Below are 15,316 nucleotides of genomic sequence, written 5' to 3'. Positions count from 1 at the left end.
ATTATCGTTCTTCTCCTTAACCGAAAAAAGATCGCGGTAGACTAATTTACCGCGCCTTTAAAAAGGAATTTTAAGACGAGCGTTACCCTCTCTCGCGAACGTTGAATGGGAAGGCGAGAGCCGGAAGGCAAAAGCCGGAAGGCAAAGAGAGAAATGGCGGGTTTCGCTCGAGAAATCGATCAAGCTCTGCGTCGCGAAGAAACGATTCGCGTCGATGAGATCGAACGCGAGCACTAAAGGGTCGCTATTTCGCGGATGGCAAAGAGAAGGGGAGAGCATGTTATCCGATCGATCTCTCGTTCCGGAGTCTCGAACTTGCGACCGAGGGCCGGTTACTATCCATCTACCTATTTAAACACCCACACGTTGAACCGGTTCGCAGACACGTACTCGCAAAACTCGACGAAAAGTGCGGCCCGAAGGGGCTGCACGTCTGATCAAACAAATGCTACGACCGTTGAAAAATGCATGAGCCAATCGCGAAAGCGTTGCCGCATGCTATTCCGCGCGCGTGGTACCGGTTTTATGACACGTGGCTACCGCATATCCTTTTTCGAGCGCTTCGTTACGGACGGATCGCGAGACTCGATCGGACAGCGAACGTAAATACGACATTTCGACTTCCGGCGGGATAAGAAGGGCAAGCTCCTCGTGAGCGTTAGACGACGTCTATAAAAGAAGTATGTCGATGATATTACTTCCTGCGCGTATGCTTTCCGCGGATTAGAGTAATATCCGGGATGCGCTTTCTTTATCGAGAAATGTGCGCGAGCGGATACAAAGTACCAGAGCCGTGCAAGTTGATGAGAAAGTACACGCGAGAAGGTGTAACTTTCACGGAAACCCGTTCAAAGCGGTCGGTAATGGAGTACGTTCGAATCTCGGGATAGCTCGCGGCGGGAATATAACTTGGAAAATCCTGCTCCCAATCCTTTCGATATCGGAATCCGTCTTTGGCGCCGATCCCGCCGCGTCTCTCCTCGCCGCTCTCGCTGTCGTCTGGAGGTTGAAGAGCGGAATAGTGAAAGGGAGAAAAGGCAGGGTTGGAGAAGGAACGAGGCACGGAGAGAAAAAAGGGAGAGAGAGCGAAAGAGAAAGGACGGAGAAAGGTGGTGAGAGTGTAAATGTCGCAGTGCAGATTCCGAGAGGAACCGTCGACCAGCTTGAAATTTCTCGGATGATCCCTCGGGCGATCTAACCCTTTCTAGTAATAGCCGGATGCACCGTAGTGTTTCTGAAATGTTCCACTCAAAACACTCCATATAATCGAATATCCATATAAGACGGACAAAATACGGAATAAATGGATAGTTTTAGTTTGATAGATACCTTTCCGCAAATTGTGAAAATTCATCCTTCTCGACAAAAATATCTAAAAGGAGATCGTGATCCTTTATAATCTTTAAATTTTAAATTTTTAAATTATATCTATGTATAATGAAATTTTTTTATGTTAAAATTCCGCTAATGCAAATCGATTAAATGGATTAAAGAAGATGTTTTACGAAAAACGAGAGTTCTGTATTTGTACAAGATATATCTCGTATGCGCGATTTCCTGAAGGGCAATCCATTTTCCGATCACCTTGATTTTGCTTTTTGCCGACACGTGTTTGCCCTCGACACGTATGCTCCAAATGCTCCTCTGGAATCTGCCTTGGAAGGACTCCCGTCCAATTCAAACGAACTCGCGGTATTCCAAAAAGTAATGAACGAAATTGGCCCCCGCGGGTGCGGTATCAAACCTCACAGAGGACAAGGTATTTTCATCAGAGAAGATTGGTTCCCGAGAGTTCCTAGATTGCATCTGTCTCTCTCTCTCTCTTTTCCTCTCCCTTTCCCCTCTCTCTCTCTCTCTCTCTTTCACACACATAGAGATGCATACTCGCTATCCCTCTACATCCGACTTTCCTGGGCTTTTCCGCGGTAACCGGTAACGTCCTACCTATCTACGCTAAAACGATGCAATGTCCGAGCACGTCTCTCTTTCGCTTTATCTCTTTTCCTCGCTTGCATATTGCGGTGCCGGGACATCGGATGAAATACGTATCTAAGCTCTTCGACGTTTAACTTTGCATGAATGCGCCCACCGCAGTTGGGCAAATCTCGACGTGTGGCCTTTTGTTATTTTCCACGGCGTACTTTATTCATCCGCTTAAATCTCTCCGAGAGACACGAGCGTTAAGATTCTCGCTAGGATTTACGTATATTATACGAAATTCTACCGTGTCATTTACGCGCGACCGTATCATACCTGTTTATCTGACAACATGGCATTACATCGTGTATATTACAAGATGTTGATTAAAGGGCCACAATGTACTATTCAATTTAAAAAAATTAACAGGCAAACGATTAAACGTACGCGTTAAAATCTCTGACAAAATTGCCGCCAGCGCCTTTATTTAAAACTCAAGCACGTAAATCGGAATATTAATTTAGCGGTAATTATGCGAAGTATATTACAATCGACCGCGGGGCTTCTCGTTACAATACATAAGGAACGAAAAGGTGATTATGTACGTACCTATGTGATAGACTACCCTCGTAAGTTGTTGCAGGCGCACACAATGGCGATGTATTAACGCATACAACTAGCGCGCGTGAAGCGCCGTCTTATAGATTACGCTAATGCGCCGGTATTGTTACACTATCGTGTTACAACGCGTTCCATGTGTGCGTATACGTACGCGTGTGGGTGTCTACGTGTGTACCTGCAGTATATACGGGCACAATATTATTATCCGCCGTAATCGCGTAAGTATATTACGCGCTGGCGCGAAGCATAATACAGTTTCGCGAACATCCTTTGAAATGTGTGTCGTTGCTCTAGAGCGATTTCGCGAAATGCGATTTCACTCCCAAAATACTGATGCTTTAACCACGAAGAAGCCGCGGGAGAATATTTATAATAATAAAACGCATCTCTCTCTCTCTCTCTCCCTCTCTCTTTCTCTCGATGGTGGATTTTAAAAGAGAAGTTTCAGGGCGTCTTTCTCTTTTTTCTCTCCTTCTTTTTACAAATTTTATTTTTCATTCGAATCATCGATTGCTCTTACACGTAATTATCCTCGATTCCCTCTCTCTCTCTCTTTCTCTTTCTCTGCAAAAAGAGGCGGCAACATTCTTGAAGTTAGCGAGCTCGTACGACGGCATCGGTGAAAAGAAGGATAGCGCAGATTAGAGGAACGAGAATTAGAATTTCAGAAATCCACGCCAGAACTTTCCGCGTTAGCTCAAGGCAAACTCCCTCGGCGAATGGGGTGCGAGGGACGAGAGGAAGGGAGGGGAGGGGGAAAGAAGAGCGGAAGAGTACGAATGGACAAACCCTCGTCGTTAAGTCTTCCCTTAATTAACCTAACCTTTTCCCTCTCATTCGCTCCTCGTCCCTCTTTCCTTCTCGCAACTCTGCGTTTCCTCTCTATGTATTCCGTCTCTCTAGCCTCGCATTAAGCCGAAGGAAAATCTTTCGTCTCTCGCGAAGGAAAAGGGACGGGGAGCCGGCCAGATCGATGCTTTTGCCTTCGCAGTTGAAATAATATCGGGAGACACTCGAGCGGAATAATGCGAGTCGAAATTAAGCTCGAAATAATATAAAGCGTCTTTGTCATTGGCGCGGAGTTTACGCGACGGTTCTCTCCTCCGGAATAATTCGAGATGGACGAAAGCTCGACGGATTATCGGATGGACGGGGAGTCGCTCGCGGAAGAAATCTGGATTTGAGTTTGAGTACTTTCTCGAAGATTTAATCCCTCGGCTGTATAAAATGCTTTTCCTCTCGTATCCGTTAAATAATACGTCTTGATAGCGTTTTCCATCGATCGCGTAGCGTCAACACAATGTGACATCGATTTCCCGCTTATTTTAGATAAATACAACCACATTGAGAGAATAATCGATACGCTCTTTACATCGCGCGATATCTATCGTGAAGCGAAAGAGTGCCACGCAAATGTAAATCTTTTGTGCGAGACATCTGTCAAAGTATATAAAACGCGCATTCCGAATCGCAATTTGCGTCGCGGAAAGAATGGAATGCCTATACAAGGAAGAGACCCTTGTAAAACCGCCCGAAAACTCAAAATTGTAACGAGCCGCTGCGCGAGAAAAGTTTCACGGTTCGCAGCGCACGAGCACCCTTGTACGGAGAGAGTAAAGAATTAAACGCGATAACAAGGTGATTCTCGCTCTTGTTGAGCAAAAGGGAATTCACACGATTGATAATCCGATTCGTAGGAGACAAAAGGGGCGCGCGTCCTTAGGAATAATAGCAGCGAGACACTTTGAGAGGCGGAGATCGGCGAAAAATTCAACTTTCTCGCCTCTTCAACCAAAAAGGGGTTCCGAGCAGAAATTTGTTCCACCCTTTTAGGCGAGCGCGCACGACTGCATGCACTTGTGCATACACATACACGCGGATACACGTACGCGCGCGATGAACAATGAGGGGGTTTGTATATCGAGGTCGGCAACCCTTTTCCAGCTGGGGCAGGTATACGAGCTATATTCTACTATGCGTCGACTAATGGGGTATAAGTACATGCTACATGCGAGACAAAGAGAGAGAGAGAGAGAGACAGGGAGGGAGAGAGAGAGAGAGAACAGTGAGAAAAAAAGTAGCCTGTGCGCTATTCGCGGTCGTGTAGCATCGCATAATCGAGCTCTTTTGTGACGAGGCTAATTAACTATCCCCTCTCGTCCTCACACGTTTCGTTCTCGTATTCTTTTCACGCAAATTGAATCGCGAATTCTACCGACTATTCGATACGCTCTCTAGCTCTCGTCTAGCGAGCTGGTACATGGTCAATATCCAGTCGGTACTTTCAACTTTTGCCTGTTTCTTTGAACGAGCATCTAATTGGTTTTCAGTTAATTCGGTTGTTCCGGTTCTTACGTAACACTATGAAAATTGTGAGTTCGAAAGCGGAAATGCGAGTCTAATTAATCTACAATTTATACGAACGTGTAAATTGGTGATTTTTTAATATCGACAATAACACAGGCTTGCGAAAAAAGAGGTTAAAAATTTTTTTTAAGATACAATAGTGATTTTTGACGTAATTTTGTGCGCTGAATCCGAATCTGGCTGCTGAATTTGCGTAGCACGTCAGATTTTTGAGTTATTTGTTGTTGAATAGCCAAAAATCGCTATTTTGGCCAATTTCATGAATTTATTATGAATAAATCAAATTTTTTAAAATATTTCTGTCAATGGCATTGTATAGTACTCACTTTCATCTTTCGAATCCGCCGCATGATTTTTTTTCGCTCAGATATACAAGTTATAAGACTGGTCATGCATAGGGATCCAATAAGCCATTCTAAATCAACCAACTCTCTATCTACGAATTAAAATTAGGGTAAAAATATATATTTTTAAATACCTTCTGTCACCTTTTGAAATTAAAAATGGCGCATCCAATATGGCTAATAGAAGTATAATAAAAAGGCATAAATTTAGAAAAAATTATCAAAATGTGTAACAACCGTATTAGATATTTCTTTACGATATTTTTTTGGCAAATCGAACCTGACATATGTCAGTATTTTCAAATTTCAAGATCATGGATCTATCATATTGATGTCTATATAAATTTTCTTTAACGTAAATTTTCGGCGGTAATCGAAAGTGGATTTGAAAGGCAAAAGTGAGTATTATACGATGCCATTGGCATAAATATTTCAAAAAATTTGGTTTCCTCATAAATTCATAAAATTGGCCAAAGTAGCGATTTTTGAGCCATTCAATTACAAATTACTCAAAAACGTGACGTGCTATGCAAATTCGGCGGCCAGATTCGAATTCAGCGCACAAAATTACGTCAAAAATCATTATTGCATCTTAAAAAAAAATCTCGCAGACCTGTGTAATTCTTTAATAATGCTTAGAACGCTAATTTGCTGAATATTTTATACATCGTTTCATTAAATGAGATATTAACTGACGTCTCATATTTATGAGGATAAATCAAGGTAACATTACGATGTCTGTTCTTATCGCCGCAACAAGGGCACAGGAATTATAAGATCTCCGGCAAAGTACTACTCCCCATGATAACAAATCGGCCGCGATATATCACTTGATAATAAGTAGCAAACTGACCGCAAGCCAGGAGGGATTCATGGATGGGGAAAGAACCCGCGGAATGTTGGAATGCGCCGGCGAGGAAAGAGAGCACGGAAGGGGAGGAAGGGATAAAAAGAGGGTAAAAGGACGGCGAGGGGAGAGGGGATTGGCAAACGGGATCCGAGATCGGAAAAACGGTCCGCGAAGTCGCATGAATTTATGGGGGACATAAATTCCAAGTTGCCAAGCCTCGCGCGTACCACGATTCTCCGAGAGGCCTTTGCGGACGTAGGCAAGCCTCTCCGAGGCCGTTTCCTCGTCGAGACCTTCCCGACAAAATTGGAAGAGACAATTTCCCCGATTCGTGATTCCCAAATCGACGAAATCGTGAGGCACAACAGTTCCATGCAACAATTCGCGCAGAGAGATGCTGATGTCAGATTTGAAAACCACGCGATTTCGAACGTAGGCGACGTAAGATTCGTGAAATCTGCGATTCCAATTCGGGTTTCCGCCGAAATAAAAATATTTCCCGACAAAATTAACAAGCTATTTTTCGTTACGAGTGAGGTGGAAAAATAAAAAACGTCGCGCTTCGCTCTTTTGTCGAGAATTTAATACGGCAAAATGAACCAGGCGCGCGCGAGCGACCCGAATAAAATCTGGAAGACCGACGATCTTTCATTAAAACGACTTTGGCGTCGCGACAAAACATACCCGGCATACACGCTACTAACACGTAATGGAAAGTGATTGATGGTCTTTTATTAAAGCATCTTGCGCGCGCGCGAATGTTACATTCCCAAAAGAGTATTTTACCGCCGTGATAGAAAATACTGTTTCTCTCGGACACGAGAAAAAAAATGGCGGATACATGAAATGGATAATTAATTTTTAATAACGCGATGATTACGAATATGTGGAATTTCAAAAACTTGGCAATAGAATCTGTTAATCGTAAAATTATTCGCTTATTGTAAATTGGTACATAATACGTAATCAATCAGATGAAATTACGGGGAAATAATCCATCAAATAGAACAGAAATATCAGGTATAATATATTTATGATATTTCTCCAAATAATCATTCAATATCAGATTTCCTTCAATTGTATGCGAAAATGAGCTAGCTTCGCATTATTATTTAATCTCTTAGCGTATGTGATTATATATAAATTAACAATATTTAAAAAACTGTAAAGTTAGCAGTATCACTCAAATTAATGCTTATACAAGATGCAAAAAATTAAATTTCGACATCTCTTTTCGTTTATATATTCATGTTGATATTAATGTTAATATTACAGTTTCGTTTATCAATAATAACATTTATTTATCATGAAGCATATCCCGGAAGCGAAATTTTCCTCCTATTTTTAACCTTCATTTTCTCGTTTCTTCGTTTATGGATCCTAGATACGATTTCGACAGGTTTAATTTATATAAGAATCGAGCTCTGTACCTCAGACAGTAAAACAAACAGGCTCCCACTTAGTTTAAACGAGGTACTTTCGAGGAAGCTATAGATTAAGTCGCTCCAAAAGAGGGTGATTTGACTGCTTGAAATAAATGTCAGTTAAAAATTGAGGTTGCAGAGGAAGTAGAAGAAGAGCCTCGATGCTCTTCCATCTCGGCAAAATTCGACTAATCAAAACCCGGGCGATATTAAGAACGAAAGTGGATTGAATCCCCGCGAGGGATTAAAATCGCGTTAACGTAATAAATAGCGGCCGTAGTCGCGGTCGTGTAAAACCGACTATCTCTCGCGGCGACACGGATCTTCCCATCCGGCGCTTACCGAGGACGCGTCCTCCGCGGTCTTGGTTTCGGCTTACTGAACTATGTGTATAGCGACAACAGGGCTCTCTCTCTCTCTTTCTCTCTCTTGCGAGCACACGAGCGAACGTTGTCACCCGCGGCGTGATAAACTGCACCGCGCGCTAACTACGCGAATTATTCCAAGTAGATGCCAGGGACGCGCGGAGCTCTTGCTGAAGAAGTTTCGCCCGCACATCTCTCCGCGCCTCGAGCACGCGGATGTGTGCGGATGTATACGAACACGGAGGGGGTGCGGGGGTGAGAGGGAGGCTCGGCGAAGGGATGGCGCGGACATTCCTGGCGCTTCCTCTCCCGGCGCGCGCTACGATCTCGCGCGGCTAACCAAAAACGGCTCCCGTAATCGCGTTAGTTGCCGGAGGTATCCGAACACCTCGAGTAATATCGTCGCTATCGTTGAATTACGTCATCGTTTGCGGCTGATTCGAACTATCGGGAGAAATGGGGCGGAGTTGCTCAAAGGGAGGAAATTTCGTTCTCTCTCTCGCCGACGATTGTACAGTTTGTATAATCCAGTCGTTTTCGCGTTACGCGTGTTTGCGGAGTTTATTAAATAAATAAAAGGACAGCCGTTTAATCCGCTTAATTATTTAATAACGACGTAACGCAGCGTGAATATTGTGTGCTTTATGCATTTTACTGAAAAACAATGTAACTGTGGTAAACAGAAAATTCGAAATATTCAGCAATGCGTTTCATGACGATTTAATAATAAAATCCAAAATTCTTGTAGTATTAAAATCAAATCAGAATTTTCTAGATGAAAAGGGGACGTAAATTCTATACATGTTTACTTTGTACATATATATATATTATAAAATACACACATTATTTTCGCTTTTAATTAAGAGAAATGGCATAATTTTTAAATTATTTCCTCGAGTAAACTTTTAATTTTATAGATTTCTCTTTTCATTAAGGGAGTATATCTCGCGGTATCAAAAGTTGGACGAAATGTATAGCATCCGCTTAAATTTGAGGTATTTCAAAACTTTTGCGCATCTTTCCTTCTCCAACGACGTTTTGCTCCGAAAGAGTAAATTCGAACGCTCCTATCGCAGTCGATCGATCTAATTGTATGTGCACGCGCATCGATTCGATTCAGATGCAAATTACTGCAAACGAACTCTATTCGACGTCGGCGCGAAATTCGCGAATCGCACCGATGAGGAATTCGGCGAAGGATGTCCCGCCAAGAACGAGGCTTCTCCTCGTCCTCCTCCGACGACGAGGAGGAGTGCTCATTCCGCGGGTATGTGTCGCTTCGCCGTGGCATAATGTTTCGCAAATATTGGCGTAGAAATCGGCTCCCCCTTTGCCTTCGGGCTCGACCCTGCGGATCTCCTTGCTATCCGCCCATCCTCTCGTCTCGTAACCATCCCTTTCTCCCTCAGCTCTATCTCCTCTCACCCTCGTTTCCAGCTGCAGTTGATCTGACTGCAGACGCCCAAATTGGCTCGATACATCCGACGAACGTGAAGCGAGTACATAACTCGATAAGTACACGAAATTTTCCTCGTCGTATCGTCGTATCCACCGCTGAGAGACGAATATTTCAGCGAGTCTCTACGAGACATCCGACCTGTCGTCGCCGAAGACACAACCGCGTCGGGATCTTTATTGCACGTGACGATGATCGATTTTATCGAGCGTTTCCCTTGCTGGTAAATTATTCTCTCGCGATAAATTATACGTAAAATAGCGAGGGATATGTTATTGAAACCGGTTTGATTTTACGACGCGATCGATTTGCGTCAGACTGAACACCACTAGAGTAATCTTATGTCCCTGCAATAAATTTAGGATAACGCCGACAGTGCTATCGACTTTGCACAAGTGATCACTTATAATCGCCGAGTTTATTGGAACAGCTATTGGCTGGATCGTTTAAAATTTATATACTTAATTAAGGGTAAATCAAGAGACTCTAAATCTCTATTTAGAAAGTCTCTTGGCCAAACATTAGCGCGATAAAGAGCTTATTTTTCTTCTCGTCTAGATTCTTACACGAGATTTTCTCGCGTGGGATGATATCCCTCGCTTTTAAACTCGCGCAAAGGGCAAATTTAAGGGAAAATCTCTCCCGACGACCGGCCAGCGGATTTTAATATTTGCCGTCATATCTCAGAGCGAGGCAAACTTTGGATCGGGCGAGCTGACTCTCACTTAAAATCACTTTATACGAATCGCGAGCACTTTTTCATCCGTCGTTTCGTAGACTTCATCCCAACTGAGGTCCTATCCCATCGCCTCTCGTTCATCCTCTCTCTCACTCGCTCGACCCATAACCCATATCCCGTGGATAACTCGCGAAAATCCATTTCGCCGTCGACGACTTCTGAAAACGCCCGCATTATTCTTACCGACTCTCGCCTCTCTTTACATTATCCCGAAGACATATGGACGTCGGATAACATTTTTTTTCTAGAAAAATGATATTGCATTCGCTCCCAGTGACGTAGTATCTGACAGGTTAAAAAGAGCATCTATAATATATGCTGCGTAAATGAATAGATTACTCATTGATTTTATTAACACGTTGTTTATCATCCGTTTATAATTATTTTATTTGTATTTTTTTTCTATATCGTCTATGTCTCTTCAGGGAGGGTAAAGAGGGGTTTATAGAATTCTCAAAATTGAGAATCTATATCTTGGTAAATGCACCAAGTAAAATATATGTATATGCCTTGTGCACGTTTAAATTTTCGCGAATAATTTAAGAAAAAAATTTTACGCACTACCGCGGTGGCTCTTATTTACTCGTTTCTTATCGTGTTGTTGAATACATAAAGAGCCTAATTTTTTAATTTATTAATTTTTTTATTTGTATTTATTTTGTAATTATTTTCGAAAACACAGTATCAAATCGTCTCTCTTACGAGATTGAAAAATTTTAAACATTAGAAATAATTTCGTATAGTTTCGTAAAAAAAATGTGAGCTGAAAGACGAATCGGATAGAGACAAGAGACATATCAAATGATCATCAGTACAGATGCATAGATATACGTCATGGTTCACTCGTGAAGCATCTACACCGTGCGCGCGATCTCAATAGATCTAAAACCAATAAAGACACCGCAGACACACTTCCTCGTCCACACTGGCGGTTAACGAGGTACTAAGGAATCCGAGGACGGCCATTTGGTGGCTGAAAATTAGACCACTTAGGCTTAAACGATCCTCCGACGATTGCTCACGAGAGTTGGCGTAACTTTTAAGTCTGAGCCGGACGAAGACACGCTACCGTAATTACGATTCGATTGTGTTATCGAGACTAGCAGCAGAAGACGATATTATCAACTTTTTACCGCGCACGAAACGAATGATTGCGTAAGAAAAGAAGCGTTGTAAACTTTGTTGTAGGCGCTTGTATCATTTTTCTATAAAATACTCGATACTTTGCTCGCTTTTTCTCTCTCTTTTATTCTATTTCTCCTACAATGTTTCCGATAGTGACAGAGAGAGTCTACTTTCTGGAAGAATCAGAAAATATGAAATTCTCGAGGGTTTCTTTTTGCTTTGAAAAATCAGAAAATTCTTATGGAATTTTATTAGACTTTGGAGAATTTTTAAAAAAAATTCTTTGATCTTTGTTTTATTGCAAATAATAAGCAATCTGTCGATTGGCGATTCTACAAGAATAAATTTCAAAACAGAACAATTTTTAGAGATCTTTTATACGAATATTTTTTATTAAAATTATTTTATGTGTTTAAAATATATTATAAATATTATATGTTTATATGTTCAATAGCGGAATATTGAATATGCAATAGGTACATAATTTTCATTATAATTATTTGTAAAAAAAATAAATATGTATGTAATGCAAATGCTTATCTTACAAATATCAATTAGGTTTTTCAATATTTTTTAAATATAATATTTTAAATTGAAATGATCCTTTCATTTTTTCTCATGAATAAAAAATATTAAAAAGCACAAATAATAAATAAATTTATTTCAAACAGTTACATTTAAAAATCCTCTAATTTTACTTGAAATTTTGATCAAAAATATTTGAAGGATCAGGGAATTTTCAGAGTTTTTTTTTTTTACAAGGTTTGAGCGAAATAAACGTAAGCATTTATAATATAAAGCGTTTTGACTTCCATCTCTATCCTTTATGTAAGTAAGCGCGAATATTTATCACCGAAAACTTTCCTCAAAGAATCACCGATCACACTTTTCCAATATCTCCGAGTCACTCGCACGTCCATTAACGACCGCACCCGACGCGGAAATCGAACATTAATCCGTGGGCAATATCGCGACGATCATAATTCAAATCTCACAGTCTGATAAAAATAGAACGGTCGGATCCCATTTCATTTCGCGAAAAAAGCTGGCCTGAAGAGATAAATAGATAGCTGGAGACATTTAGCGGCGAGTATAAAAATCCCGAATCTTTTAAGCGTTTAATACAGCTGCAATTGTTGAAAAAAAGTCAAAGAAACAGGAAAATATTTAAAATCTAAAATTTTTCTTTCTCCTCTCTGACAGCTCTTTAAGTAAGTATCTATTTTATGTGTGAAAAAAAATATATGAGCATGATTTTCTCTCATTTGTTGAAGATTTACTTGTACTATGAGATAAGCTTTAGATTTGTATCATATTGTACAAGTGTTTTCTCTGTATATAAGACAATAAACAGAGTTAAAGGGAAGAGGAGCGAAAGGATATCGTAGATAGAGGCAGAAGAATTAACGAGGATCGCTAGTGTTACATTGGTTTCCGTGTACCTTGCAATTTCCGGGTGTGCCATAATTAAAATGTCGGCCGTTTTGACTTATCGACTTGCGATGCGGTCTGGGTGCTCCGCAGGAAAAAAAAAGGAAAATACGAATCTCAGACCGAGACAAGGTTCTGGAAAAAAAGTCTCGTCCTTTTCGATCGAGTCTCCTTTCACGGAGTTCTGGCCAATCAGCTTCGGCTCTGACCACGTTGCGAGGTAGTATCTCGGAAAAAGACGCTAAGAGAGGAGCATGGAAAGATGAAAGACGTTGTTGCGAAGAGATGGATATCCTTTCATCATCGAGAGTCTCCTTTCATATCGAGTTCCATTCGCACAACGTCGACGGAAATATTTTATTTTCCTTCATCGTTTCCTATCGCATCCAATTAGTTTCTCCCTCTCATAATTTCGTTAGAAATCATGTATCTCGCTATCTTATTAAAAGTCTGACTCCGCGGAATATTAAAAATACATACATATATTGTTATTTTGTGTAATATATTGCATATTCAGTATCTTGCTAGACATTGAACATATGAAAACATATATTTATGACATTTTAAATACATATAATTCATAATATAATCATTCATTTTAAATACATATAAACATTTGCAATTCTCATAAATATATTTTAAATAAATTATTCATCTGTTGAATAAAATAGGGAAAATGTTTAAGGCGCTTTTTCTAGCATTTAATATCGATTTAATTAAAATTTAATTTGAATTTAATAGGACAGAATAATGTCGCTATTTAAATGAATGTCACATTTAGATACGTCGGATCAGATCACTATATAAATATAGATCATTAACTTTGTCAATCATCGAATTATTAACAGAAATATAAGAATAAAATGTTCAAAGAGAGACATATTTTAAAAATATTTTTGGAATCTTAACAAAATTCTATGAGAATTTCCCGATTCCTATCTTGTGATGAAAATCAAACATAATTAAATGTAAGATTGTGCTTAGCTTTCGCAAAATTTGATCGTTTCTAGTTCCTTTGACAGCATGTCTTAAATCGCTATGGAATTAACTTGTTCCTTGCGATTTAGTGCACGTTGATGAATCTTCACAATTCTAAAGTCGTTTTCTAGACATTATTTCTCGCCTCTCTCTTTCGGATTAATAACACGTCGAACAATACTTTGTACCCGAAATCGATCAGTGTCGCTGGCACATTCTATGCGACGAAGAAGAGATAACGGGGTGGGTCCATAAGGTCGTCGAACTCTCTAGGTCCGCTGTCGTTCGAATATTCGATTAAATGTATCGACGGTGCTCTATAAATGTATATCGATGCGCCGAGCCCCATAAATTCCAGGCGATCCTGAAGGATGACACGGATCCCGCTTGTCCCCGTACGTTGCTCGTCGCGAAAACTGCTGGCTGTAAAAATTTAACAAGGGAGCTTTTGGACCATCGGGTTACAGAATTTCGGTGATGCCGATGGCGAAAGAGAGAGAGTTGTAGAGAAAGAAAGAGATGGGCGTACAACGAGGCAGAAAGGAAGGAGAGAGAGTGGAGGGAGAAGAAAACTCTCTCGTAACTGTTCCAATAATGCGAAATGAAGGATGATTCGTGCAACGGAGTGATATTGAAATCCGTTGGAATCCAATATTTATTATTACCCAAGCACAGGCCAAGCACGGTATCGTTCCGCAGAACGGCTATTGTCGCCCCTCTATAAAGTAGCCTCGGCGTCTACGGTAGCTAGATTGCCGGGATTCTTTACTTCCGGTATCTCATCGGATTTCCCTCGGTAATTTACACGTTGAATGATTAACGCTATTGTTGCAACCTGCCAAATTTTTCTTTATAATCATTATTATAAAAGTATCTCTCACGTTACAATCTTCTCATCGATTTAAGATTACTGTGTTTCATGCATCGGAAAATATTCTTTAACGTATTGTGTAACGGAACAATCTCTTTGGATAAAATTTTAAAATATCTTACAGGTAACAATACAAAGCAATGATTAATAAATACACAATTAATTTAATTTTGTGAGATTTAAATTGTAATTGCATGATTTATCGATATATTATATATTCTACAATAATTTTACTTTACGTTAAATATATTTATTATCAATAATCATATATATGGTTTTTCAAAGAAAAGATTCATTTATCATTTTTTAATATTAAAACGACAAATATCATTCTATAATGACCAAAATATTTACAACGTCTATACAAGAGTTTTATATACGGAGCAATAATTGGACAAAAATTTACTCGTTAAAATTTTTTCATTGCAATTTAAGCGTTTCTTTGGTTGACCGAGGCCGAAAGCGAGGGCGATGGTAATCCTAGATTTCGTCGGAAAAGGAGATCTCGGCCGTAGCATTTTCGGCTCCATTTTTGTTCGTTTCTCTTTCCTTCTCTCTTTATGTATACATATATATATATATGGTAAAAAAAGTCGCTCACATACAATGCTCGCATACACGGCCGAATATGAAAATGCTTCGCCTGCTTAGGAACGTACTTTGCGAGTGCTGGCATACGAAGTGGCATTCGACAAACACCGTGCGGCTTTTCAACTCGCGGGAGCTTGAGGCTCAGCAGGCTTATTCAAATCGACCAACGCGCTAGAGAAAAAGGGACGGAATGAGCGAGGAAATAACGGGATCGGGAAAAGAATAGAGACGGAGGAT

The 15,316-nt window shown here is 40.4% G+C and overlaps 1 protein-coding gene across 1 annotated transcript in view; it reads left to right on the top strand.

Annotated features, from left to right (window-relative positions):
• The window catches only part of LOC105258246 (nephrin), a 343,203-nt gene that overhangs the window by 253,540 nt on the left and 74,347 nt on the right, over positions 1–15,316 (top strand). The gene's annotated exons all lie outside the window — the stretch shown is intronic.

This window comes from Camponotus floridanus, unplaced genomic scaffold (assembly GCF_003227725.1).
Source record: "Camponotus floridanus strain SB8 unplaced genomic scaffold, Cflo_v7.5 scaffold23, whole genome shotgun sequence".
Lineage (NCBI taxonomy): Eukaryota > Metazoa > Arthropoda > Insecta > Hymenoptera > Formicidae > Camponotus > Camponotus floridanus.
The sequence above is the reverse complement of the archived record's forward strand: the minus strand, read 5'-3'. Positions and strand labels throughout refer to the sequence as shown.